This window comes from Andrena cerasifolii, chromosome 6, assembly GCF_050908995.1.
Source record: "Andrena cerasifolii isolate SP2316 chromosome 6, iyAndCera1_principal, whole genome shotgun sequence".
Classification (NCBI taxonomy): Eukaryota; Metazoa; Arthropoda; class Insecta; order Hymenoptera; family Andrenidae; genus Andrena; species Andrena cerasifolii.
The window spans coordinates 16,788,635-16,814,614 of NC_135123.1; the positions used below are offsets into that span (position 1 = coordinate 16,788,635).

At 42.6% G+C, this 25,980-nt stretch overlaps 1 protein-coding gene across 3 annotated transcripts in view; it reads left to right on the forward strand.

The window, feature by feature from the left end:
* The first annotated feature begins 205 nt into the window (after window positions 1-205).
* Window positions 206-25,980, forward strand: part of LOC143369547 (uncharacterized) — a 97,215-nt gene continuing 71,440 nt past the window's right edge. The window contains exon 1 of one of the 3 annotated variants that reach the window (XM_076813630.1): window positions 206-278. The gene's annotated coding sequence lies outside the window, so the exon portion shown is untranslated. Of the gene's footprint in view, window positions 279-9,805; window positions 10,966-25,980 lie in introns of those variants that run through there. The other 2 variants (XM_076813627.1, XM_076813625.1) reach the window with 2 other exon arrangements.

Here is a 25,980-nt window from a genome sequence, read left to right on the forward strand (position 1 = left end):
CTGCCCTCGCAGACGTGGTCCTCCAATTTCTCTGAACTTCCGTAAATCCTCGTCTGCGCCCCCTTCCGCCCTTCGCCGGTCGATCTTCCGGGTGGCTAACCGACAATTAAACTTTCATAACCTGTTCATTAGCACGAATTAACGCGGTGCGCTAACTCATCTGGATTCCGCTAATGCAACGCACTTAATTTACAGGGCCGTCCGTCCCCGTGCACGCTGCAGGGGTGTGTTTGCCCTCCTTCTCCCCGGAGGACACGTCGACGAAACAGAGACAGGGGGTAAGTGAGATCATAAACGACACATGGCAAACATCGACCAAGAGAGAGGGGTGAAATACAGAGAGAGAGAGAGGGAGAGAGAGAGAGAGGTGGTTGGAGCAACGACAGAGGGACATTTAGAGACTGATGGCGCAAACCTTTTAGGCAAACTAATGCACCGAACCTGTTACATCAGAGAGGCTACTCGCTCTGTCCACCACCACTCTCTCTCGCAACCACCCCCTCCACCCCCTTGTATTGCTACTGTACTTGCGTGCCTACCAGCTGGATTCATTATGGGATATGTGTCCCTATCCTAGAGGCAGCGTTTCTGGGCCCAAGAAGCGACAGTGAGTAGTTGACTGGGGATGTCTAAATGATCATTGGGCGATGATGTTGGGGTAGTTGATTGAATGTTGGGGGAATCGGGTATGCGTGATTCCTTCTTCGCGCGTGGACGGAAAAGTGGGAAGGAATGTAAAATGTGTGGAGTACCTATATACCGCGAGACGTAGGGAACCTATAGGAACAGGATTCTTTTTTGGTTACAGATTTTTAGGACGTTATTGTAAATCCTTAGGTGAATACTTCTAATTACTTGAGTAAATATATAAAAAAGGAACACCGTTCGTTATTCTTAACAACTAAAATAGGTAGTCCTATCACAATATTGATTTTCTGTGTGTACATTGAAAAAATATCCTACTGAACAGGATTTCATACAATGTCTCCCTTATCTCGATAGCTCTTCAAAATTGGACTAACTTTGATGGAATATCCTTCGTCAAAAATCACCGTCTTCTAAGAAGGATCTTGCAGCAAAACCTTCGTGTTTTCTTCCAGATCACCCTGTATATAAAGTCACTCTGCCACCCACTCATACCAGAGAACGTGTACGTGCGTGTGCAATTACCTGGTCGACCTCCCCCCTTGCCTACCTGTTCGACTAGACCGTGCACACATAATTACCGCGGGGAACTCGCAATTATTAATTTAGGCATTACTCCACAGACCTATATGCGGGCCTCCTTTGCGGGACACCTATGCTGATGAGAATCGTTTCGTGCCTCGTGCAAAATTAATAAGAAACGCGTGCTCGTTTTACGCGATTGCACAACGATTCCCTTACTACCCCTCGCGCCTTACTCTGCGTAAGAAAAATCGTGAAATTTACATCGCCACGGGCATCGTTAAAGGCCTCTAAACAGGTATTCGCCGTCGTTACGGACTTATGAAAAAGCATTTAGCGTTGTACAGGTTTAATTAAACTAGAATTTACGTTGATACATAAGGGGTTTCTTGTTTTAGAATTGTGTAATGGTAGTGGTTGCTTCATTAAAGAAATTTAAATAACGTTGATGTGGTTTTATTAATCACAAAGAAAATAGTGATTTTAGAAGTGTTCATAAAAACCACTGCTACGCAAATAACAAAAGGAGAAATAAGGGATATTTACTATCTAATTGAAGAAACTTGTCAAATATCTTACTCTCGCATTTAAATTACTGTTTCTTGTGTCTAAGATCCTTTAAAAATAACTATTGTCAGTGTGGTTAAAAAATTTCTATAAATTACTTACTGGGTTCTTAAAGTGTTAGTAAATAGTTATTTTTAAAGGACACACGGAATAGTAATTTAATTTCGGGAGTAAGGTGTTTGACAAGTTTCTTCAATTAGATAGTAAATATCCATTATTTCTTTCTTTATTATTTGCGTCGGAGTAATTTTTATGAAAACTTCTAAAATTACTATTTCCTTATGATTGATAATACTTTTTTCGAGTTGTCGGCATAACGACGTGGATTTGATTCACTATCGAAGGGTGGTAACACACGTACATACACTTTATGCAACATTGATACAAGTTACTGCAGTAGGTAATGAACATAGATTTTCCAAATGCAATTACGTTCATAATTGCAACGTTCCCGACGGTGTTCCGCGAGACATTACAAAACGGTATCCATTCAAACGCCATTACCTAGGTACGTTACATTACGCAACGCCGCAAGGATGTTAATTACAAAAACATTGATAGTAACTTATACACACATCTTACTGCAAGTATAATTCCCACTTTTTCCGTCTTCCAATTACACATTTTTCATTCTTCGAATGGTTAGGTGCATTACACAATAACTAATATTAAAATTCATTACCCACAGCAGTCTGAATTTCACAAATATATTACCAAGCGGTGTCACGAGTAATGTAAATCAGAGTTGAGTAAAATTTTTATTTAAATCAATATTTCGAATAACAAATAAAAGTTAAAAAAAATTAACTTCATTCGACACATGACAACTAATTTTTTTTAATTTTTATTCGTCGTTCGAAATTTGTATTTAAATACAATGTTTGCCCATCTCTGATGTAAATATATGTACAATAAAATACTGCATTAACTTATTTTAATAACAACAAGTCAACTCGACAAGTCAATTCGTCCTCCCCAGTTAGGGAGGGAAGCCCTGGGAAATTTTTTTCTGATTTTTCTTTTTCTGCATTTTCATAATATTTGGAGTTTCAAAAATATACGTGCACAATTTCAAAGTGGGTCTCGAAAAATTCTGGGAGCTACGGAAAGTTTTGTATTGTATTCTTAAAAAATTAATATTTATTTAAATACTTTAAGTAAACGTTCGAATTTTTCAATTCCGAGTAAACATTAAAAAAGTTGCACGACCGCGCTTTGGTAATTTCTTTGCAGAGCTTAACATTAACGTATATTGTGGCCATACTACCCAACATTTGTTCACTCTAGAAGCATAAAATATTAGTTAAATATACCTATTTTCAGTTGGCAATAAAGATTTTCCGCAAAAAGTTACATTTCATTATAAAAGAATGCCTTGAAAATAGCCTATATTTTCGACCGGTACAGTGGCTTCCCCCTTAACACATTAAATGCCAACGCATTTAGTCTAGCGATCATAACCAAAATACCGATCGTACCCACAAAAGTGTCTCGTGCGAAATGGCCCTTACGTTGTGCTTGATCGTACACGCGCGGGGCAAAAAAAAAAATACGGGAGATCTAACGGTGCCCGACTTAATTACGACGCAGCATATGGACCGGACCCCAAGTTGCTTCCCTTTCCTCCGCGGTATGAATATCACATTAAGTCATGAGTGAGAGATAGCCCCGGGCAGGGGTGGGCCCCCGATGGGAAACTACGAATTTAATAGAATAATAAATGGACCGTCTGCGTTACAGCAATACCACGGGATGGCGGTGTGCGTTCGGAAAGATAGCCACGCGATAATTTGTATTTTTATTTTTGCCAACCCCCTCTCGAAGCAACTTAATTTTCTCCACGCACTCGCGGGCGTTCTATCGCGAGCGGGCACCGTGGATATCCAGGATACCGTGAGAGCGCCGGCGCGCGCTTAAGTCGCGGCTATATTCGTAATAACGCAGGAGAGAATATCGCAGGAAGTTGACTGGTTCGTGAGTTTTATAACAGCGATTACGGTAATCGACCCCCTTCCCCCATTGGCCAGTACACGCCGGGAATGGATCGTAATGGCGTGGGTGGCGCGAGGGAAGTTTGAAAGTTGTTTGGCCGTTGCTTGGCCAGGCGAAATTTTCCTGGACCCTGGTGGATCGGCCGCATAGGTATAACAGGTTTCTCCGGCGAAGTTTGCAAAATAAACAGAGCCGGAACGAGCACGCTTCAGGGACAGTAATCGAGCGAACGCGGGGAATTTGTTTAAAACGTACCTTGGGTCCTTGGGATATCTACTCTGTATGCAGGCATTACGGGGTGGGGGTATTAATTATGCGAGGTAATGATATAGAGCGAGGGTAGGCGGTTCAAGGTTCAAGAGGGAAAATTAAGTTTTGATCGCGAGATACTAACGGCTGCTCGTTTCAAACCCCGAGATTTCACGTTTCGCGAACTCTCGGTATGAAAGGCGTAGTAAAGAATTATTTGAATTTCCGCTCTTGGCCGATGGATTGCTAAATTAAGGTACAGGGTGTCTTTTTATTTCCGTAATAAGTAACAAGTTCATTCAAGTTTATATCAGAATCGATTAAATTACGTACATTTAATTCCCCCCCGAAAAAAAACAGTAAACCTTGAGAGTAGTCCCCGGTCAAAACATAAAAAATTTCTTTTCGCATATTTTCATCCCGCAACGTCTCAAGAATGACCAGGTAAAAATTTAGAACGAAATTCCTAACGGTACAGATTTTACAGGCAGTTCAGGGGTGTCAACAGTGTGACGGCCTTAAGAATAGGTGTTTTTTGAAGATGGATTGTGACCCAGGTATAATAGATAGAAATGTGATTTTTCTTTTAATTAATAAAACATTTATTGATCTAAAAAAAGAATCAATGTTGGTTTTAATCGAACAAACGCATGGAAAATAGGGCGCTCACGGGCAAGTCCCCACTAGACGAACGCGCTCGGCGTCAAAAAGTACGTTCATCTTGAAACAATTTTTTGCGTACTATCGCCACGATAGAAACTGCAATTCTTGACCGAATTTAAAAATTCAAACGGGATTCTACTCATAAGTACTTCTAATGCGAATTTCCATACACTCAATTTTTTGTACGCAACCTTCTTTGCGAAAAAACCCACGTTTCGGGACCCTATCGTTTAAACATATGGCAATCAGCGCTCAGTGGTTTCTTAACACTGCCCGAGGTTAGCGCAATAACCACACACGTGTAATTAAGGAATATCTTTACGTGTTTGATTTCGGATGATCCTGTTTAAAGTTACCGTGGCGATAGTCCATGCCAGTTTTGTTTACAACGACGCAGCACGCAATGTACGTCAGAGGCAGGGTTGGGCAAAAATGAAATAAAAAAATTCTTTTCCACTCTACATTTGTAGCAGAATGAAGTGCAAAAAGTTTTAGCCCCATGCATCGTACACTTTATTCTAGAAAAAATCATAAAAGTCACCTACGTTTTCGCGCGATTTGACCGGGGAGGGTGCCCTTAAATAATCTAAAAAATCCAACACGTCCAATCGCGCTGAAGGCAAACAATATCGCGGCACCGTCGAAGGGGTACGCGAAAGGGGGTGCTCCGGAATATTCCCAAAATTCTGGCCATCGATGGCGGAGCTGATTTCACCGGGCTGCGATTCTCAACGCGCTCTCGACTGCAGCCGATCGGGGCACACGTTAGCACAGTTTACAAAATAAACAGCCGCGCTTTGCGCGTCGAGAAGGGATGGCAACGACGACAACGGCTCGAGGACTCGGCGAGGGGACAGAGGAGGAGGGGGGTGGGCGCAGCGTCCGTTGTGCACTGATAACACAATTAGCTTGTCTCGTCATGCGCGACCTCTGATAAGGGATTCCCGCGCTCTTGTCCTCTCCAACATGCCGCCGCCCCCCCTGCGCTTCTCACTGCCCCCTTCCGCCAAGTTTCAGCGTCTCGCTCGCTCGCGATACTCGCGTTTCGCCCTCCCCCACCCCTCTCAACTGATCCGTCGCTCTGACTCCGTCCTCCGTTACTCTCGTCCTCTTCGGGGTCGTGCAGCGTGCAGGATCGCTCGTCAGCCGAGTAAATCCAGACGGGAAGATCCCTGGGGGGTACACGGCGTTTCAGGGACGCGCGATAAGGGTGGCGCGGGGGCACAGCTTAACCCTCTCGGATGGCGAGGGAGAGGCGCAACACGGGGTGAGCCGACCCCAACGTTAATACCTTCCGGCAGGTTTTCTTCACTTGATTTATTCCGCAGGGGGGGCCGTGATCGCGTGGCATGGCAAGCACGTGCGTGCACACGTACGATCCGTGCCGTTTTTCGCACGGACACGCGGCTGTGTTGGTAGGACGAGGGCGGGGGCCTGAAGCCGCCAGCGAGATGCTTTAACGAAGTCCACGGATGTCCAGATCGTGCCCTCGCAGCCGTGCACGCGGGGGATGCTAGCCCCTCCCCCTCCGTTCGGGACGTTCGAGCGTTTCAGAAAGAGGCTAATTTCGAGGGAGGACTGGCTGCTTTGCTTTTTCTTTATGGCGGTGCCGGGGAAAGGATTGTTGAAGACCTTCAGGGATATCTGCCGATACCTTTGTTACATCGGTGGATCAGAGTGGTGAATGCGTTGATTGACCCAATGATTTTAGAATTCCATCGACATCTACTACGTTATCAGTAAAAAAAAACACTTCGATTACTAATAAAGACGAAAACCGAAGTATCTCGTGAAGAACCAACTCCGATCCAAAAGAAAACTAAGAATCTGAATCAGTCGTGAAAAAATGGACGTATTTTCAAGAAGAAAAATTAAGGAGAAAATATATACTAGGAATGGCAATATGATTTCTTAATGCCTGCCCCGCCAACAAGTGGAGAATATGAGAGCGCTTTATCCGTGGCTGGATTATTTTGTACAAAAATTAGGTAGCGATCAGGAAACCAAAGTTTAGACGAATTAGGTATGTTTTTGCGTGCTTATTTGGTAAAAAGAATTGTTAAATAAAAAATATTTAATTATGTATGTAAGTTAAGATTCTTTTCATTGTTTTCGTGGCGATGATCCATATTAATAAGTATTGTTAATAGTTATACAAATATATCTATTTTGTTATATCATTTTATATTTTCTGTTCAGAATAGTTTTATTTCCATATATTTTTTATAATGCTCGATTAGAGTTCAAAAACAGTTTTTTTTTGTAATGTTCACTTTTATATTTTCAATACCTTAAAAAATACCGGTAAATTATCGGTAAACCGGTTTTGATTAAAAATTTTACCGAATTACCTGTAATTGAAAAAGTCGGTAATTTTGCAATGCCTAGTTTTGTGTAAGGAATTTTGGGATTTACGTGCTGGTATTTTAAGAGCTGTTAGTGCTGTTAGAAGCTTGCTTTTGGGGCACATTTAAAGGATGCGTACTGTTGGATGGCTAAAAGTGAACGTTAACTTTGGAATTTTTTCTGGAGAGAACTATGCAGCTCTGTCGATTCAGGCTGGTTGTATTTAGTGGTACGGATATTGGAGTGGTGTGAAATTTTTTTCAAAATGTTCCAGGTGTGGCTATCCCGTATGGCGTGAGCACACGTTTGTAGTGGGATTACAGAATGCTTTATTCTTAAGGATATGGAAATGATAATTCTTTGTGAAAACACATCGAATGTGCAGAATATAGTTTTACCAACCTCTCCTTGTGTGGGATCAGGAACCCCCATAACATAAGAGGGGACACGGAGTAACGAAGACCGGGGGAAGTCTAAAATGGCTTTTCGAAGTGATCTTTTAAGGAAATGAAAATTCATTTGCAGGGACATTATTCTGTACTTTCCACTTTGCTTTTCGTTAAAGAAAAATATGTTTGTGCGCATACGAAGAAAAAATCTGTTTATTTAGTGAATACATGTACAAATTTTGAGAAATTCTTTTTTTAATGTCACATTTGTTTGAGAAATCGTATTCCAGGACGTATTTGACCCTTTAACCCATTTTTTACCAATATACGCCTGCACGAATCATCTAATCTGTTCTCTAAAATCACATTTGAACCGGTTCCAGCATGATGGAACGTTTTAAAGAGACTATTAATCCCGGAACTGTACTTTTCTAACGCTTATATCGAACTGAAAACTATAAAATCAACATTAAAATGGGAAACAGAGTCACTAGTTTAGAAAAGTTACCCAAAAATCTAGAACAATGTTTAGAATTTACCAACACGTCTTATTAGGATGATTCTCATATTTACTATGTGTACGAAAGGTAAATTATAAGACGAACATAATGGAACTAAATTGTGGCATTTTTCATAGTAAATTTAATCAAATTAAAATAAAGTAAAAAACATTCGGTAACGAATCAAATAAGAAAGTAATTAAGAAAAAATTTACTTGTCTGCTCAAATAATCTTACTTGCAAATATTTAAAAATATCTTCTCACCAAAAAGAGCTAGCTTATAATCCTATTAGTGGCCTTTGAAATATTCTATTCAAGTGATGATCAGTTCTGAGTGTAACTAGTAAATTAGTAGCGATCATTTGTCATACCACTTACTGGAGTATTTAAATCAGTCTGTATAAAACTAGTTATGGTATTTACACATATTTTACTAAAAGAAAAGTACAAAAATTCTTCTCTGCATCATTAAGAATTTCAAATAGAAAAGACAAATTAACAACGATGCCTCGTCCACTCGAAATGTTCATCTTAAATCGCGCCAATAAATCTGTACACCCACAGATAAAACACAGTAGCAGATCCTCGATTATGTGATCACCATTTAATGGCACTTCTGATAATCTGAACCGCGTTATCAAGCAAAAGCACCGCCTTAAGAATTATCTCGAGACGATGTGTCTTAACAGCATCCATAAAACGTGAACCAGTAACTCAAATCGGAAAATAGTGACGAAATCAACATCCAACCAAATTAATGAAAATCTACAGAAAAAATGACGATAAAGAAGATGAAGTGTTGATAACAATAATATTTTATGAATCGAATTCAACAAAGAAAATCACTTAAGGGGGAGGAAATTTTCGAAAACTCGATCTTTCGATTTTTATATTTTCTTGAAGTACAACATCTTGAAAATATTCCCTGTCAAATTAATCCGACCAAAATTGACAAAGTTATACGCGTATAAGTAGGTAGGTGTTCCTCGGTGTAGCTCTCAGACCCAAAACTTTAAACGCGTTTTTCTCAGAATCATGTTTTCAAAGTCTGTGACACGCATAACTCAAAAACTAATGAACCGATTTACTCGAGGCTTTGCAGGCTTATTTCAGGGTTAAAATTCTAAACGCTATCGGGAGCTTTTCCTTTTCCTTCCCTAGATTTGTTTTTACACGAAAAACGAGCGATTTTTTGCCAAATATCGATGCTTCAACTTTGCACAGCCGCCATTTTCTCTCAAAATAATCTTTCCAAAAAATCGGGTCCGGTAGCGCCTAGATAAATTCATGAATTGTCTAAAAAATTAAGAATTTTCAATTTTGGATGAACCTGCACCGAGCTACGGTTGTCACCGCAAAGCGCCTAAAAAAGGGACGTCTTTCAATACTTTTTACCTAAAAAAATACTGAAATATCCGTAAGCTGTACTCTTTCCAATAGACTGACGTTTAATAATAAAAGTTTATCGGTTTATCTAGAAAAAATTCCCAAAGAAGCCTGTTGTTTTGACCGTTCTAGGTAGGCCACCCCCGTTAAATTCGACGCAATTTTTAATCCACAAATGCGACACTACCTAACAAACAATTACCTTTCCCTTATTCACAAATTACAATTCCCCCCAGGTTTGCGAGCGAAGGCCGAGGGAGATCAACTGTTTCGTGGAGCAGTACCGAGAAACAGATCGTCCCTGTCGCCGGCTTTCCCAGCGAGAACAGCATGTAGGGAAACGACTTAAGGGCGAAGGGAAGCGGTGTGTCACGGTGTTGCGATTGAAAAGAAGAGGCCACCGGGAAGCGGTAGCCATAGGCGGAGGCGCAGTGGAGCATAGGGGGTGGCAACGGTGCGGTAATAGCATAAATCCGTGGTGTAGTCGGCTGTGTCGATGCCGACAGGGAGGGGGAAGGGACAGGCCAGGGAACAGCCGACTGTCGGAAGAAACGACAGTCGCCACTCGACGCCTGCATCGAACAGAAGGTAGCTCTGCGCAGACGCGGGCCGCATTTTTCGCGAGAGTGCATCCGTTCCTCGGCGAGATTCGAAACTGGTTTCGAACGTCGATCATGATCACGGTGAAATCGATCGCGGTGAACGAGACACCGTCCTCGCCCAGTGTTTCGCGGCCTCGCCGGGGCTGATTGGTGAGGATCGACAGGAACCGGGCAGCATCGGAGGCACCGAAAGCACAAGCTGCCCCCCGCGACCGCTCTCGAGCGATCCGCCAAGGGAACGTGGACTGTTAAGGAACGAAGCGGTGCCCGCGGAGCGAGCGAGTGGCTGGAAGAAAGAGGTTCAGCGAACGCCAAGTCCATCGATCTCGGAGCGCATCTAGATACCTGAGATTGGCGTCGCGCGACCAGTGACAGAGTAGAAAGAAGAGCGTACGTAGCCGGGGACTGACAGGCGGGAACGAGACAGGGATTACGAACGTGGCACGCGTGCTGAGAGGAAAAAAACCAGCCCGTGAAAGTGTCCCATCGCGACGGGATCGTCGGCGACATGGAGCAGGCCAGTGCCCGTCGATGATCTATCGATGGGGAACAGGTGCGACGCACGTTTCCGCAGGCGAGACCGCGCAGCCCGCTGAGACGGCGACGAAACGGGGGTGAAATGTGCCAGGCGAATACAGGGACCGGGCTCGGAGTGACCGAGGCATCGGCCACGGAATAAGACACGTGACACCCGGGACAAAAGTACCCGGCCAGAGGGGAGTACGCGTTTCCCCTGGGACACCGTCGTCCGCTTCTGAAACCACGCGAAGCCGCCGTCTTGTGCTGTGACAGTGGTCCTTTTCTTCGTTCTGCCGCGCGACTCTAGGTGTGCGTTTTCATTCGCTTGTCCCCTTCGTTCGACGGCCACCGAGGAAGGTGCAGGGGCAACCCTGACCGGGGTGTACCGCGAGGGACGCGAGGAATTGGCGCGTGCAACGATCGGGACCCCGCGGAATATTTGTCAACACGAGGGGAGGCGCTGATCCACCAGTTGAGGGCGAGCTGGGAGAGGAGGACGTGGACCAGCGAGGACGGCCGCTGCCCCGATAAACAGACACTTTATCGGGATAATATCGGGGGACCTGGTGCACCGCATTCGAATGGTAAGCTGGCTTGATTGGCGATGTTTGTACGCGGCTGGTAGCAACAGCAGCGGTCGGGACGGGTCGAGTTTGAAGGTTTCTTGGTAGTTGATGTTGTTGGGGATATATTTGAAGAGCGGATTAGAGGAGCATGTGCCCTTGCTGCGGACGATCCAGAGAAATAGTAGAGATGATAAATTGTACTATTCCGAGATGCTGGGGCTGTGTTGGACTGTGTCGATGCTTGTAGCTGATTAGGAACTGAAGTTTGAAGTTTGTTGTGAAAGGTACGGCTGTGGGAAGCCGTACAGCGAAGGCTTCGCCTCTCGTCGAGCTGATGTTGGCTGCGTGTGAAAAGAAAATGCTCTAGTGACCTTAGGGTAGGCGATAGACTTGGAAGAGAGACATTTGGGATAACAACGCGGCGGTTGGGACATTTAAATTGATCGTGTTGGCTTCTGAACGGTAGAGTTCAGTGTTTTGTTGAATTGTTTATTAGTAATATGCTTCGAGATTAATGTGGTACATAGAATATTTTCGAGTAAGTAATTCTACTCCAAACATAAGGTTCCTAACGTGGAGTATCTGCAACATCGATTCTGGTATGGCTTTGTAGATTTTCGTTCTTGATATTTGTGAGTTACCTGACTGACATGAGCCCTATCGAAATCTATCTAATCCAAAACGACTTTCACCTGTGTTTACAACGGCGCAGAATCTTCTGAAGGAAGTCTGCTCCTTCCCTTAATTTCTAAACCCTTCATGCAGATACATTAAGCAAACGCAAATAATATATTAAACGAAAATCGATATACCATTTCAATATTCGTTACATAAAACTTAGAACCGATCAGGGAACTATCATCTACATCCTACAGTAGTTAATAATACAACACTCGTGCACCAGCATCCGCGATATTAAACCCGAGGAAGCCTATTAGAATTACCGAGTCACCCTCGAATCCATTAAAAGTTCGGTTAAGAACAGATTCAGTGAAAACTGAAATCACTGTGCAGTATAACTTCTGCGATAGAACTTTTTACAGAGATCAACGCGTTGAAAGTCACATAGCGCGACAGAGGGTTTAAGGGAAGCGGGGTTGCTCGCCTTTGTCGCGTGTCGTGGATGGGATCGAGGTTATTGTTACAGGCCGATAAATCGATGGCCAACCGCGGCGATTGAGGCGGTTAAGTAACCGTTGGATCGATTAATGGTGATATTCGGGCCTGGCGTACGGGATCTCTGTTTGCAAACAAATGACGACGGTGTGCTGGAAGCCAGCTGTTTGATTACCGCTGCTCTTTTGCGTAATTATTCGCTGTCGCGTTACACTGCTCATTCGCACGGGATACATCACGTCCGAGGAGCAGGCCGGAAGGTAACGAGTGGTTGGCGCGCTGCACGCACGTTTTCGCCGGCGAAAACGTGGATAGAAAGTAGGGACGGCAAGCGAACGAAATTACTCACGAGGGGACCACGGGAAGTGTTACGCACCGATTTCAACGAAAATCTCTCGGCAGATAGAACAGCGAAACATATTTACACACGCGCTTCGAATTTTCCGCATAGACGGAATAGTTTGCGAGGCATTTAACAGCGGGGGTGGGAATTCATTTGGTGCTTCGTTAAGTGCTCGGAGCTTCTTTTACAGAGGCTGATATAGTCCAGTGGATAGGCTCGAAGTATTTTGTGACGTAGAAGTCACGAATGTAAGGTTCGTTTAAGCACACCGTCAGTTTCTCGCTTTGTTTACTTTGAATTTGTATAGCAAATACTGTTTTATCTTTACTCGTTTCACATTTAAACGGGGGTTTCGTCGATTAGGAGGGAAATGCAGAAAATGTTTATAATTTTTTTCGGTATGGAATATTTATTTCGAATTGTTGTGTGCATATGAAAAAGACGAAGCGTGGAGCAAACAGTTCTCGGCTCCCTATCTACCTGCAAAGGTTAAAATCGGTGAGCAACACTTCGCGTGGCCCCCTTATGGGAGGCATCTGTATCGGAGCGGCGTAAAAGTTTGGCTTCGCTAACTTTTGAAACCCTTGTGAAACGTGTTGGGCGTGTACACTGAAGTAGGAAATTTCGGGATTCGTCTTTTTTATCCTGAAATTTCTCAGACATTACATTACCTTGCAATTAAACCTTGTAGCTTGAAAGTTCAGCTGGCGAAATTAATTGAAATGTACTCGTACCACGTTAATTAAAAATTTTATTTTAGTTGCTGGTACGATAGCATCAGAGTTCCAGCGATATCAAAACATATTTAGTAGCTACTCTGCCTAAAAGCATACAATTTTTAGAGGAAGTAGGTACGTACAATTTGGCAGCTAAAATTAGAGCGAAAAAGAATCTCCCAGCATCGAAGTTACCCTCATTTTCGATCTTCACAGCTATCTTCCAGGAAATAGATACATATTAGTGAATCCAAAAGCTACTTTTCGCATATTCTAACATACACGCTCGTCGAGTTCAACTCTCCGTACACCTCCCATCGCGCGGCTCCCCCCGAAATCCTGTTAACCGAGCCGAAACTCGGACATGGGTCATCGACGATATACTTAGCCTATCAAAGGGAATAATTTATCCGCGCTGTTATCGTCATTCCGTTCGCTTTGTACCGTGAATAATCTGTTTACGACATGAGAGCCGCTTGAACAATAAACTTGACTTTGCCTCTGCGGGCCTGGGCCAGTAGTTAGGGAACTCGATCCGAGTCCCCAACGGTCCCTTTCATTCCATAGACTTCGTAAACGCGCCCCCGTGCTACCATTAGCTACCCGTCACCGAGGGTAATCGAACGTCTCGCTTAATCCCGGAAACTCTTCGAACTCCCGACCAGGCCCGCGCCGGGGAACGGATGAGCGCCCCTGGGAGCGAACTCGTTGGCACAGTGTCGTGTATGCTTTGGGGATGAGTCCTCGTCGCGGAAGATAGCGAACCAAGAAGCGACGATAAACGGGCCGGGAGGGGCTAGATAATACTGTAAAAAGTTAGGAACTTAATGTCTTCGACCATTAGAAGAAAAGAGAGTCACGGGGCAAGATATACTACGCTGGATGTCGGATTAACGTCCAACGCGCACAGTGGAATGCTTCCGCTTCCTTTCGTCGTTTAGCACGCGTACACTCGCGCACGGAGCGGGAGAGGGTGGGTAGATATTTCCAGGGCTGATTATTGGCTTTTATTTGGCGACTCGACGAGCACGGGGAGATCAGATTCGCGAAGAAATAAAATGATGACCCTCCGGGGTCGTTAATCGGCTGCGCAGATACACTGGTATGTACCCCGACTCCAGCGGATATTGATATCGAAACGACGTATCGAGACGGGGACGGGCGTGTGACCATTGATGGAGAACTCTTCTGGCTTCGTGAAATATCGACTTCGTTGGGGTACAGAGGAGTAATTGGTTCGTGGATACGATGTTAAAGTTCACGGCTTATCGTGCAATGTTACAACAACCGTTTTATTGCTGAACAACTGGTTGACGGCTTGCGCGGGATATTCTTATAATGCTTTCTCTTGTTTGGCAAGAGGGTGGAGTGTTCCGAGAAATTAAATGTAGGAGTGATTGTGACGAGTTGTTTTGGAAAGAGTTTAGTCGAAATATTAACCGCGAGGGTATTGCGAGAATAAGAATGCTTCGTGGAGTTGTTCTCCTCGCCGTCTACCTTTCGTTTGCGAGGGACCGTATCGAGAGTATTTTAAAGGCAACAGAGAATTCTTGTATTAGAGCTCGCGATTATAAAATCCCTGGATTTAAATGATAACATTGCCGCTCAGCTTATTAAACTGAATTTATATTAGCTTCGATCCTTTGTCTGCATATTTGGTCTTTGTTTGTTTGTTTGGTTCAAATCTGGCTACTCAATTTTTACTCACTTCCACCAATCAAATTGTCTTGAAACTTTGTGGGTGTGCGTGGGTGTGACGGCAATACAATTTTTTATTAAAAAAAGGCAAAAATTAATAGGAAGAAGAATAAAGAATATAAAGAATAAAAATGTATAATTTTGTGCTGAACACGCTGGCGTAAAAGAACGGGGGTGGGGGTTAAAAATCACCCAGTCATCAATAAATATAACCCATAACTACAAATCTAAACGACTTTTAATCAGCCTATAACAACAAATAAAACTTGGACACTAGAAACTAGAAAATAAAAAATATATAAAAAAACTTTCTAAGTTAAACGATTTATAAAATGCACTAAAAACTGAAAAATAATTTTTTTGTTGTACTACAATTTCGATGATGTTTTTCATAACAGAATATGAATCAATTTAATACAGCGCCACGATTTTATTTAACGCGAGAAAACACCATCGAAATTGTAGTACAACAAAAGAATTATTTTTCAGTTTTTAGTGTATTTTATAAATTCTTTAACTTAAAAACTCTTATAACTGATTCTATGCGTTATATCTAAGTTTCTCGTGTGAATTCTTTAGAAATCTATATATAAAGTTCTTTTAGCGCGACACTTTTGCTGTATAAATTATTCTATCTTTTCAACCAATTCTGCATTGTGCACATAGTCTTCTTTTCTTCATTCTCAGAAAACTTTAGCATTATTCGAACTGAATGCTATTTAAAATCTCACACGGCAAATAGAGTTGCGTAGTGCACAGTTACATCTATTGCCAGCCAAAAATCGTAGAAAATATTAACCTTTCACGATTGATCATTATTTTGGAATTTCGCGAAGCTTAGGCTAAGTAAAACATCCACCCCACAGAATATTCAAATTTCATGTCGCTATATGTATAATATAATACTACATATTTGCAAAAGACTATAAAAGTATAAAAATTATAAAAGTGCACTCACGAGAATATCCCAACTTTCAAGCGTAAAGTTCACATTTTCGTTATTCAGCGAGAAAAACATACTTCGACTAAAATAAGCGACGTAGGTGTATAATTTTCTATCTCCACGTTCTTCAAGGCGCACCCGACTTTGCGGCGAAGCCGATTTTCAATTCGGAATGGGGTTTCACTTGGAGAATTCGATCGCCGAGAATCGCGTGTCCCGCAGACAAGTTCGACCACCGAGGTCAGAGATACCAGGTTAATGGAGGTCAGGATCCGCGTTCAGGTCGCGCCGAGGCCATAGAAAAGCGGATCGAGATCAAAGTAGATTGCGATCATTCGTCGCGCGCCTGCTGCACTTTGATTCGTTCTTCCCGCGAACGCTTAAAGAGCCGCTACTGCAGCTTGCAGCCACGCAGGTGTAGGCCTTATGACAATATTATGAGCGCTGCTGCAAGCCGCTTGTCGATCCTGTTTTGTAACTCTGCCGGTGCAGCTCTTGCAGTTTATACGTCGGTTTTTCTTTGGGCGGCGGACACGTATGTAGGTATGTGCAAGTCGGATGGTTTCGTTACTCGTGTACTGTTAACTGTTAGCGACAGATTAACACCGCTCGTTACTCCATTTTGATAAAGCTAGTGCCTTCGTTCTTCTATTGGCAACCATTTCTTCCGACTGATCTGACTTTGACGGGACCTCGAATGAAAGCGTTGCTATATTAAAATTGGTGGTTTTGGGGATATTTTTCAAATTTACTTCTGACTTTGAAGGTTCTCAAAATCTAGGTTTATTAAGGGGGCACCCCACCCTGAAGCCACTAATAAAAGACCAACTTAGGGATTTTTTTGTTCGTATAAATAAAAATATAGGGCTTGGATTTTTTACATAGTTTTAAAGCAATCTTTATTTTAATAAGAAACAATTTTTTTATGAAAAATTCTACAAAATTGGGGTGAACAAAAAATGACTTCCCGAAGCACTGCAAAGAAACTGGCCCAGTCTCCCGGGAATGACTGGATCATCCCAGAAGGAAATACAAAAAAAATATAAAAAAAAAGGAATATATTATCTATGACCCAGCGTAGGATTTTCGCAAAACTCGAATTATTTTGGACATTATAGCAGTTTAGCTCGCCTCCGTCAAGCCTCCAGATCTCCAAAGGAAAGAGTTGCACCTGTACACGAGTAAACTGCTGAGAAACTGTTGCACGGTTCTCCATACGGGATGCAGCCAGCAGATGCAACTGTCTGGCTAGGTGCACGCGGTGGCGCATTGGTTTATGCAGCCGTGTGCGTGCGTGCTGTAGCAACCCTACGGAATCATTCCTCGCCTTGATATTACTTCACACGCGGCTGCACGCCATGTATTTCCATACATTTGCACTCTATATATAGGCATACGCGAGGATAAATGTGCCGACAGTGGTGCAACACTTTCTAACGTGGCTCGATCGGAATATCGGATTCAGCGTTGATCTCGATCGGGCACGAGGATCCACGGCAGCCCCAGCAGATTCATCTCACGTCGTTGCGGTTCAACGACGAAAGTGCCCGCGACTTCGTACACGCATAATCGCCGGGAACCGGCCATGACACTCTTTTTTTTTTTCGAAGCTGTCCGCGCACCGCCCGAGAGACACACCGGGGATGTGAGGAAACTCCCGATGAACCGATCGATTTTTTGGTCACGGGTGAAAGGGACAGCGCTTGAAATGCGATTTTGCAATGGGCTAATTAAGACGTTTTTCCTTCTGAGAGCCGCGTATCGGGTCGGTGGGGATTCCCTGCGACTGCGATTGTGATCAAGGATGGTTCAGCATGGGGAGTTTGCTTCTTCCCTTATTGTTATGATAGGTTAGGGCAAAGGACCCAATTACTGACACCTAACCAATTACTGTCAGCTTAAGCTATTTTACTTAAAATAACGAATAAATAAACGTTGTAAAGTCATACACAAATAGAATTATGTAATTCAAACTGTAATCTATACTATAGATTATATACTGTAGTTTATTTATTCGTTATTTTAAGTAAAATAGCTTAAGGTGACAGTAAGTGGTTAGGTGTCAGTATTTGGGTCCTTTACCCTATACTTTTGAGAATGGAAAACGTAGAGTGGCAAAGTGTTCATAGGCTACCGCGGGGATTTGCAACATGAGGATCTTTGATCGTATACGTCAGGTAGCCGCACAGTGGTGTGTTTTGCCGATCTGGGTGGCCAAAATCACTTCAGTCGGTTCCAAAAATGCTGTTAGGCTAATCCAATTAATATAAGGCATTAATACAGTATTATAGAAAACAGTATTATAAGGGATAAAAAAAATTTTTTCAGTCCATCTTCCTTTCATTTCAGACTTGAAGCGCGAAAAATTATGCTTCATTTCTTTCGTATGCTCGTCAGAGAAATTATCCAATTATATTAGGTATTTTTTCATAAATTCAACGAAAAAAATAAATTCCTGGTTACTTTCTCCTTTTTATCTACACTCATTTTCTAAGAGAGTAGACTTTACAATAGAAAACATATAAAAAAAAGCGAGAAAGAGAAAGAGGAAAAAGGCGAGGTACAGCTGTCAGCTGTTATTAACCTTACCATTTAAAGCTACTTAAAACTGAAACTAATACAATAGAGTACACGAAAAGTAAATGTAGACGGCCAAATAACATAATCAAAAGTAAGAACTAACATCATATGCGTGCAGTTGGAAAATGACATAAGTAAAAGTTAATAATTAATTGTTAATGCTGTCGTTCAAATGTACGTATACCTACTAAACGTATGCCGAAAACGAATTATGCACGTAATTGGCACATGAATCAGCTTTATATAGCGACCTTTTATTTTTATCTTCGTTGAAGTTTTTATAATCGACTTTTGGCCGCCCAGATCGGTAAAATACCCCACTGTGCGCCGTGACTGGGGTGCGATTTCGAACTTCCTCGAGGAATTCCGTGATAAATTACTTTTAACAGTAGGCGATGGAAATAATACTTAACTTTCGATCAGGTCCACCGAACCCACATTGATTTCTCAAACTAAAAAATAAGTATCTCTTCAACAGCCTAATATTTTCATCGACTACGGCAACTGGGAGTTTCCGAAATATTAAACACCCACACACTTCCACGATAACTTTCATTGTTCCCTTAATTATTATCACGAAAATTCCCAAGATGTTGAAAATAACACTAACATTCAATCAAGTTCCACCGAACCGACCACGCCACGATTTCTCAAACTAAAAAAGAAGTAATACCTACATATCTATTCAATGAACTAACCTTTCACCTTAGACCATTTCCACTTGGAGTTCCCAAAACACTAACCATCCACAACAATCGATCCTCCACATACCTCAACTCCTTCCAAACATTACCACAAAGCATTACCCTTCCCAGGAAGCCCCCAAACCAGAAACACTCGATAGGATCTTAAAATCCAAATACTATACAGTCCAAAACACTATTACATACAGTCAGAGCCATTCCACCCTTCTCCTCTAAGAACAAATCCTCCATCGGCGTAAATCATCGCTCTCCCCCGGAGCACCCTCGGAGGCTAGAAGTATTCAATTATTCGTAATACAGGATATAACCACCCCGCTCCCCCTGGAAGCCCCGTATATCCATCTAGGGCCGCGAAATCCATAGCTGAATTTAAATTCGAGCTTAGATTTATTCCCGGGTAGGAAAAAGCCGCAGCTGCGCTTAGACCCGCGGCGGATTGGGAGGGCAGCCGTAGATGTACGGTATACAAACGTACGCGAAGAGGGTGGCGGGCGTAGGGGTCGATAATTGTGACAGAAATTCAATCCTTTGGATGCCGGACCTAATGCCCGTGCACTGACCGCCAATTCAATCAAGTGCCGACCAATGGTGGCCCTCGATACGGGATTTTGGCCTCGGATCGCGGCGAGGGATTTCGCCACGATCCAGCGGGGCCGAATAAAATTCCGCGGAACGTATATTGCCGATACGAAAATAGGCATTAACTATTCAATGGCGGGCGTGATGAACCGGACTGTATCTGTGTGTAAGCCGTTCGTCAATTTTGATCGGGCGATAGATAGCCGGGGAGAGCAGACTTGGATGAGAAGCGAGCCGCGATAGGGGGTGGAGGTTTAACTCGGAACGCATTTACAAAAACCTGGGAAACGGTTTAGTTGCTGCAGCTGAGGGGATTTCGTTTCCCTTTATTCTTTGTTTCTCTATCGCGTTTACCGTGGCTGCCAGTCGAGCGCAGTTCTGACGGCGCGCGGGGGATTTCGGTGAATGGCACTATTTGGAAGTGGCGTTAATGAATGGGAATTTTTTAATAAATGTACCGTGGCTTTTTCTTCAGTTTGTGTCGGCTATGCTCGTACAACTTTCTTCTTGGGGGGCGCTTTGGGTGCTCGTAATTAGTAAAGGGAGGTTCAGAGGGTTTCTTGGCATCGCCACTTTCGGAGTACGGAGTACGAAATTCATCGAGGGATTTACGGAGCAACGCAGGGCATTACACGATTCCATTCTCCGCGCCCCGTGGAGGAGCATTGCTGAGTACGATCACGAGCTTCCCGTCAAACTAAATTTCGCTATTTTCCTTTGTATCGAGCCCCGTCGGAAAGAGCATGGCTCGCGGGACTCAGTCACTGCGCAACCCAGCCCCGTGACAAATTAACAACACGTGTTTCGCATTCCGCATCGGTCTGCCGGCGAAGACGATGCCAGAGCTGGTAGGAGTCGCGTGTTCCCCGAGCGTGAAGTCGATGGAATTGTCGCATTCGTGGGAAACTACGTCAGCAGGGGGCCTCCGCCTCCGTTGTCCCAGGTGGCGACGAGTGAAGGGTTGATTGGAGGTGTCGTTCAGGTGGATGGAAGAAACTTCGACGCTTGGTCGTTGAGTTCGTGCGCCATTTTTTCTGGGGAACGTCTGGCCTGGTCGTGCGCACCTGCGACGAAACGCTAGGGCCAGCGATCGCGACGTTTCCTCGGGGCAGAAAAAGCGTGAAGCCCGTCTGGAGGCGACAGCAGAGTTTAGTGTTACGGTAAACTGTGCTCCTAACAGTTTCGATGCTGACGCGAAGGTACGATGCTCGGGAGAAGTTGTTTGGCTCGGGCGTTTAACGATCCAGTGAATGTTTTTTAACGGCGAGGGGGTTTCAGTTGGAATTAAAGGGGGAGGATGTAATGGTGGGAAAGTATTTTTGGGTAATAATTTCGTAGACCTTGGAGTTGGATTTTGAAAGTTTTTGAGTAGTGAGCTTTGAATAATAATTTATTTAGGTTTCGAATAAGGGATTCAAAGTTTGCTAAATTGAACTTTTCGAAATTTTCTAATGAGGAGATTCAAATTTGTTAAGTTTCATAATATGGAGATTTAAATTTTTTAAGTTCCCTAATAGGAAAATTAAAAATTTTCAAATTTCCAAATAAGTAGACTTAAAGTTCCCAATAAGACGATTCAAATTTTCAAATTTCCTAATAAGTAGACCTAAATTTCCCAATAAGACGATTCAAATTTTCCATATTTCCTAAGAAGGAGATAAATTTTCGAAATTTCCTTAATAAGAGGATTCAAATTTCCAAAATTCAAAAATTGATATTTCAGAATTTTCAGATAATAATTTCCCAACTATTCGAATGATATACATTTCCTAATTGAAATACTACTAAAAAAATAATACTCAAGGGAATGCCTTCCCACGTTTTGAATTCATTATAATTAAAAGAGGAAGAATTCTTCCACAGATTTTTCCACTTTCTCTTCCCCAAAGAGACATTAGAATCAAAACGCTATTCACAGAACTTGAGCAAAATGAATTATTCACATTGAAAGTGAACACCGCGCTTTCGTTTAGTATTTTAGGAGTCGAATCAATTGCGGAAGTGTATTTCGTAACAATTGCACCAGTGCAGACTTCGCAAGGGGGTCGTAGAAAGTATCCTCGAGCAATTCCACGCGGACAATTAAGCCACCTGCGCTAACTTCACCATCGTAAAAATCATTATACGTTGCGGTAGTTTTCTAATAGTACCAGTGCCACTGAAAGCCTTGTCGAGTTCACGTGCAGACGATTTCTGAGTCACGTAACCGAAAAGTCTCGTGTTTTAACGGACACGATGAACAGTAAGGAAGAGAACGGTTTTTTCTCGCGACTCTGAAACAGTATTTCCTCTAGAGAAACATCATTCAACTAGTTGACAGAATGCGAGAAAGAAATGATCCCTGAGGATACTCAAATAATAAGCATTGCTAAAATAAACTTTATATTTAATATATATTTGTATACTATCTAGTAGCTTTATATTTCGTACTTTATACTACTATTTTATATTGTATATTACTATTTTATAGTAGCATAACTGGTTACACTAAAATACTATACTACTATGAAGTGTACTTCATTATTACTTAATACCAGTGGCGCACTCAGGATTTAATCTTGACAAGAGCCGAGTTGAATTTATGAAAATATTTTTATAAAAATTTATTAAAAGAATAAAATCCACTTTTCTCTTATTTTTACAAAGCCCCTTCTTTGGGGGGTACCAGGGCCCCTTGCTCTCCCCTCTCTGGGTGCGCCACTGGTTAATGCTACTATGAAGTAAGATACAAAGTACCACTTTACATTACCTACTATAAAAATAAAGTAATATAAGAAAATATTAGCAAACACTGCCATTGACTAAAATCTTTATCCTCCCAAACACGACTGCCCCAAAGAAATTACTCAAACTGAAAGAAATTAAAGACACCCCCGACGTACAAAAATTGATCCATAAGCCACAGTTACGCGTTCAGCGCGACATTTCTAAGTATACAAGCGTACATTTGATTTACGAAATATAACACAATCTACAAACAACGTTAATCGAAACTTCGGTATGCCCAGACTACTCGACAGAGCCACAGCACATTAACTCCATCCATATTCTCACAAATTCACAGGCTCACTGAAAGTAACATCCGATCGACGGCCCGCCACAAAATGATCCCCGGCGGTCACCGATATAACCGCGTTCGCTAGCACGTGCGAAACGATTTCACGTTCAAGGACCCAGCAGTCTGCCACGGTCCTCGCGAATCGTCCCAGGCGTCGCGCCGCGTAGGCGTCGATTTTTACCAGAGAGTTTGGCACGCACGCCGCTTCTGACCCCATTCGACAGACGTCTCGACCAACGTCCCAGCCTTGGAGAAAGGTGTGCCCACGAGGCACGAAACGAAAAAGGCAGACAGAGAGAGAAAGAGAACGGCGAGAGTGGCGAGCGCTGGGAGGAAAGGCAAGATTAGGTTGTTCGTTGCTGACCAGCTAGGGAACGAAGTTACGTAACACCAGGATGTCCGTTCGTCTGCTTCATAAGGCATTCTGCTCGCTAGCAGCTACCGCTTCCACCTCGTCGGAACAGTTTTCAACTGCGCCTTCAACCAGCCGGGAACAGAGCTTTGCGGTTCACTCTGCTCAGCCTAGTCCCACGAGGCGTAACGCGTGTCGCCGCGATCGGCGGTGTATCTGCTCGGGGAAATCCAAGACAGTATGTGGGATGGATGATAGGTCTTTATCGCAAGCAAGCTATAATAGAGTTTGAGAAATAATGTACTGTGATCGAAGAAGGGGAAAATGAATGTAGAGATAAATATAAATAGGTACTGTGAATCGTTTTAATGCCGGGATTTTGGGATTTACTTTGGTTTCATTGGAAATATGTGTTTTGTGATTTGGTATACAGGAGATTTTTAATGAAGTATGTAGAGGGTGGGCCGACTTTGTGGTAGACAGTAAGGAGTGAATGCTCGTGTAAAAGTAAGAAAGTAAATCTGGGATGGAGAACAAGTTTACCTCAAGAGATATTTATTTTTGTACAAGTGTTGGTTGGCCTCTCGGGGCAGGGAATTCTATGTATTTTGATTCGAATGTAGACACTTCTTTGGGGGAAACAGATGTACCGTAATGAAAAATGAAATGCAAGGGTTCAAATAGATGCAATGAGTTATAAGCATAAGCAGTGTATAAATTAAAATACAAAGGGGAAAAGTTAATGTTAACCCTTCGTTGACACACTGGGTGTGAGCCACCCATAAACTGATTTTGACGCCCTGTACCTTCTATATACAAAATAAATTCCTTTTTTCCAAAGGCGACTCACAAACTATTTTTTTCTCAAAATATTATATCGGAACAACAACTCTGTAGATTTTCAGCTTCTAATATTGATATTTTTAGAAGCTACAATTTTTTGAAGATTTTCTTCGTGTTTTCCCGACATATGGTAATCTAGATTTTTTTTTGCAAAAGCTGTAATAAAATGTCAATCAAAAATCTATTGCAATGCACTCTAGAGACCTTGAAATTGACCCATGATTTTTTTTATAACTATTGGATTCTTTAGATGAGAATGGCAGTCGCTCAAAAATTGTTCTGGGTGTGAGCCACCCAGGTATGTCAAAGTTGATCGAAAAAGGAGGTGCGTCAACGAAGGGCTAATGGTTTAGTTTTAACTGAAATTTTCACCAATTCAGAGTCAGTAATAGTATAGTCGTTTCTTCTTTCTGGAAAAGCTTCACGGCTGGATTAAAACTTCAGATAAACTTACTCCGAAAAAACCAAGCAATCTATATTCTCTGAGAAATAAACACAAGTATTCTGCGTTTTATTTCAACTAGCTTCTACAATGAATAAGCATTCAAACTACAGTTACTTAAAAGTTCTAAGTCTCCCACAAGAAACTTCTTAGAGAAGGGAAAGTACGATGAAAACAGAGTCGCGCAAATTTGACCAAAAGCTGTAGGTACGAAGACTCAGAAATTACGCCAGAAATCTCGACCGACAGTCTCACGTGAGTATAAAGAAGTAGGACGTTACATTTACCTGCGTAAAAGTAGTGTTTAACCGACTTTTCTCGAGTAACACAATTATCACTTCACCGAGATATCCTTTGCTTACAAAACAGAGCACTGTACCCCTAAAAAAACAATACCACGGGAAACACCTGAACCCAACTGACTCCTCATTATTGACCCCAGTGGCTTCGCTGTCTACCCGCAGAAAGAAAATTGTGTCGATGAAAGGAGTCACGTGGCCAGACTACCCGTAACACAAACAACCGTGCGCATCCTACCGTCACGGTAATTACAGCGAAACAATGCCTTATTACTGCATTCTCACGAGTATATAGTACGCTTGCCATACGCGTTTAAATGGCTAACGGGAATACCGAAGACAATGCAGAAGTATATAGGTACCTTGCTCGCCTGCCTATCGTAGTTTGAGCAATTACTCTGTTAACTTTGCCTCCTGTGTCAATGGTTCTTTTGTTAGCATCTCGTCCTTTCACCGCCGACTCGACCAGTCCTCAAGGATTTCAGCGATCTGTGCTTTCAGTCCTTGGTTACCTGCCTCCTGCGCACGATTATCCAAATGATTGTAAATAGCCACGGATTCAGGTATCCCTGCACCGATTACCTGCCCCGCGAATCGATCGCTCCATGCAGCACAATTGGACCTCATTGTCAGTGCAATCCTAAGCGGCACTCATTTTTGGTCAGATGTATTTATTACAGAACTAGCGTCCCCCACCTCGGCTTCGCCCGAGATATTAGCGTGACTAATTCACTTTTAGTAGAATTAATATCTTTTAAGGATATTAAGTATTTTGAAAAAAAGCTTGATTTCTTCGTAATATTTCGGAAAAGATAACATTCTTGGTATAATGATTTTCTGGCATTAGGATGAATTGTGGTTACGCATCACCTGCCGGAGCAATGGTGGCAAATATTTTTTATCCGTCGCTCCTATTTGAACTTCTCCTAAGTTAACATACCTAGTTAATTCCTGGATCATAATTCTTCAATGCAAACCTTCCGGTAACATTCACTCTTATAAGTCCAGGATTTACCAGTGTATCTTAATATATAAAGCAGAAAGTGTTTGTGTGTTTGTCTGTCGCCTAAAGCATTCGAACGGTAAACTCCTGGGGGTGTCACGAAATTTGTCCCAGCTCATTATACCTACCTAATCCAGATAAACGTGGCTATTTTCACAAAAAAGATAAATAAATAAAAATAAATTTTTTTTTATAAAATCAGAATCTAAATTTCGGGTGAAGCTGAGTAGCAAATCTAGTATTGCATACGTCGGAGCAGGAGTGGATGATCTTGACAAATTTGATCGCACCCGGGGCATAGTAACATCCACACGGGGAACAGATAAATCTGCAACAGCAATTTTTAACCGTGCGACC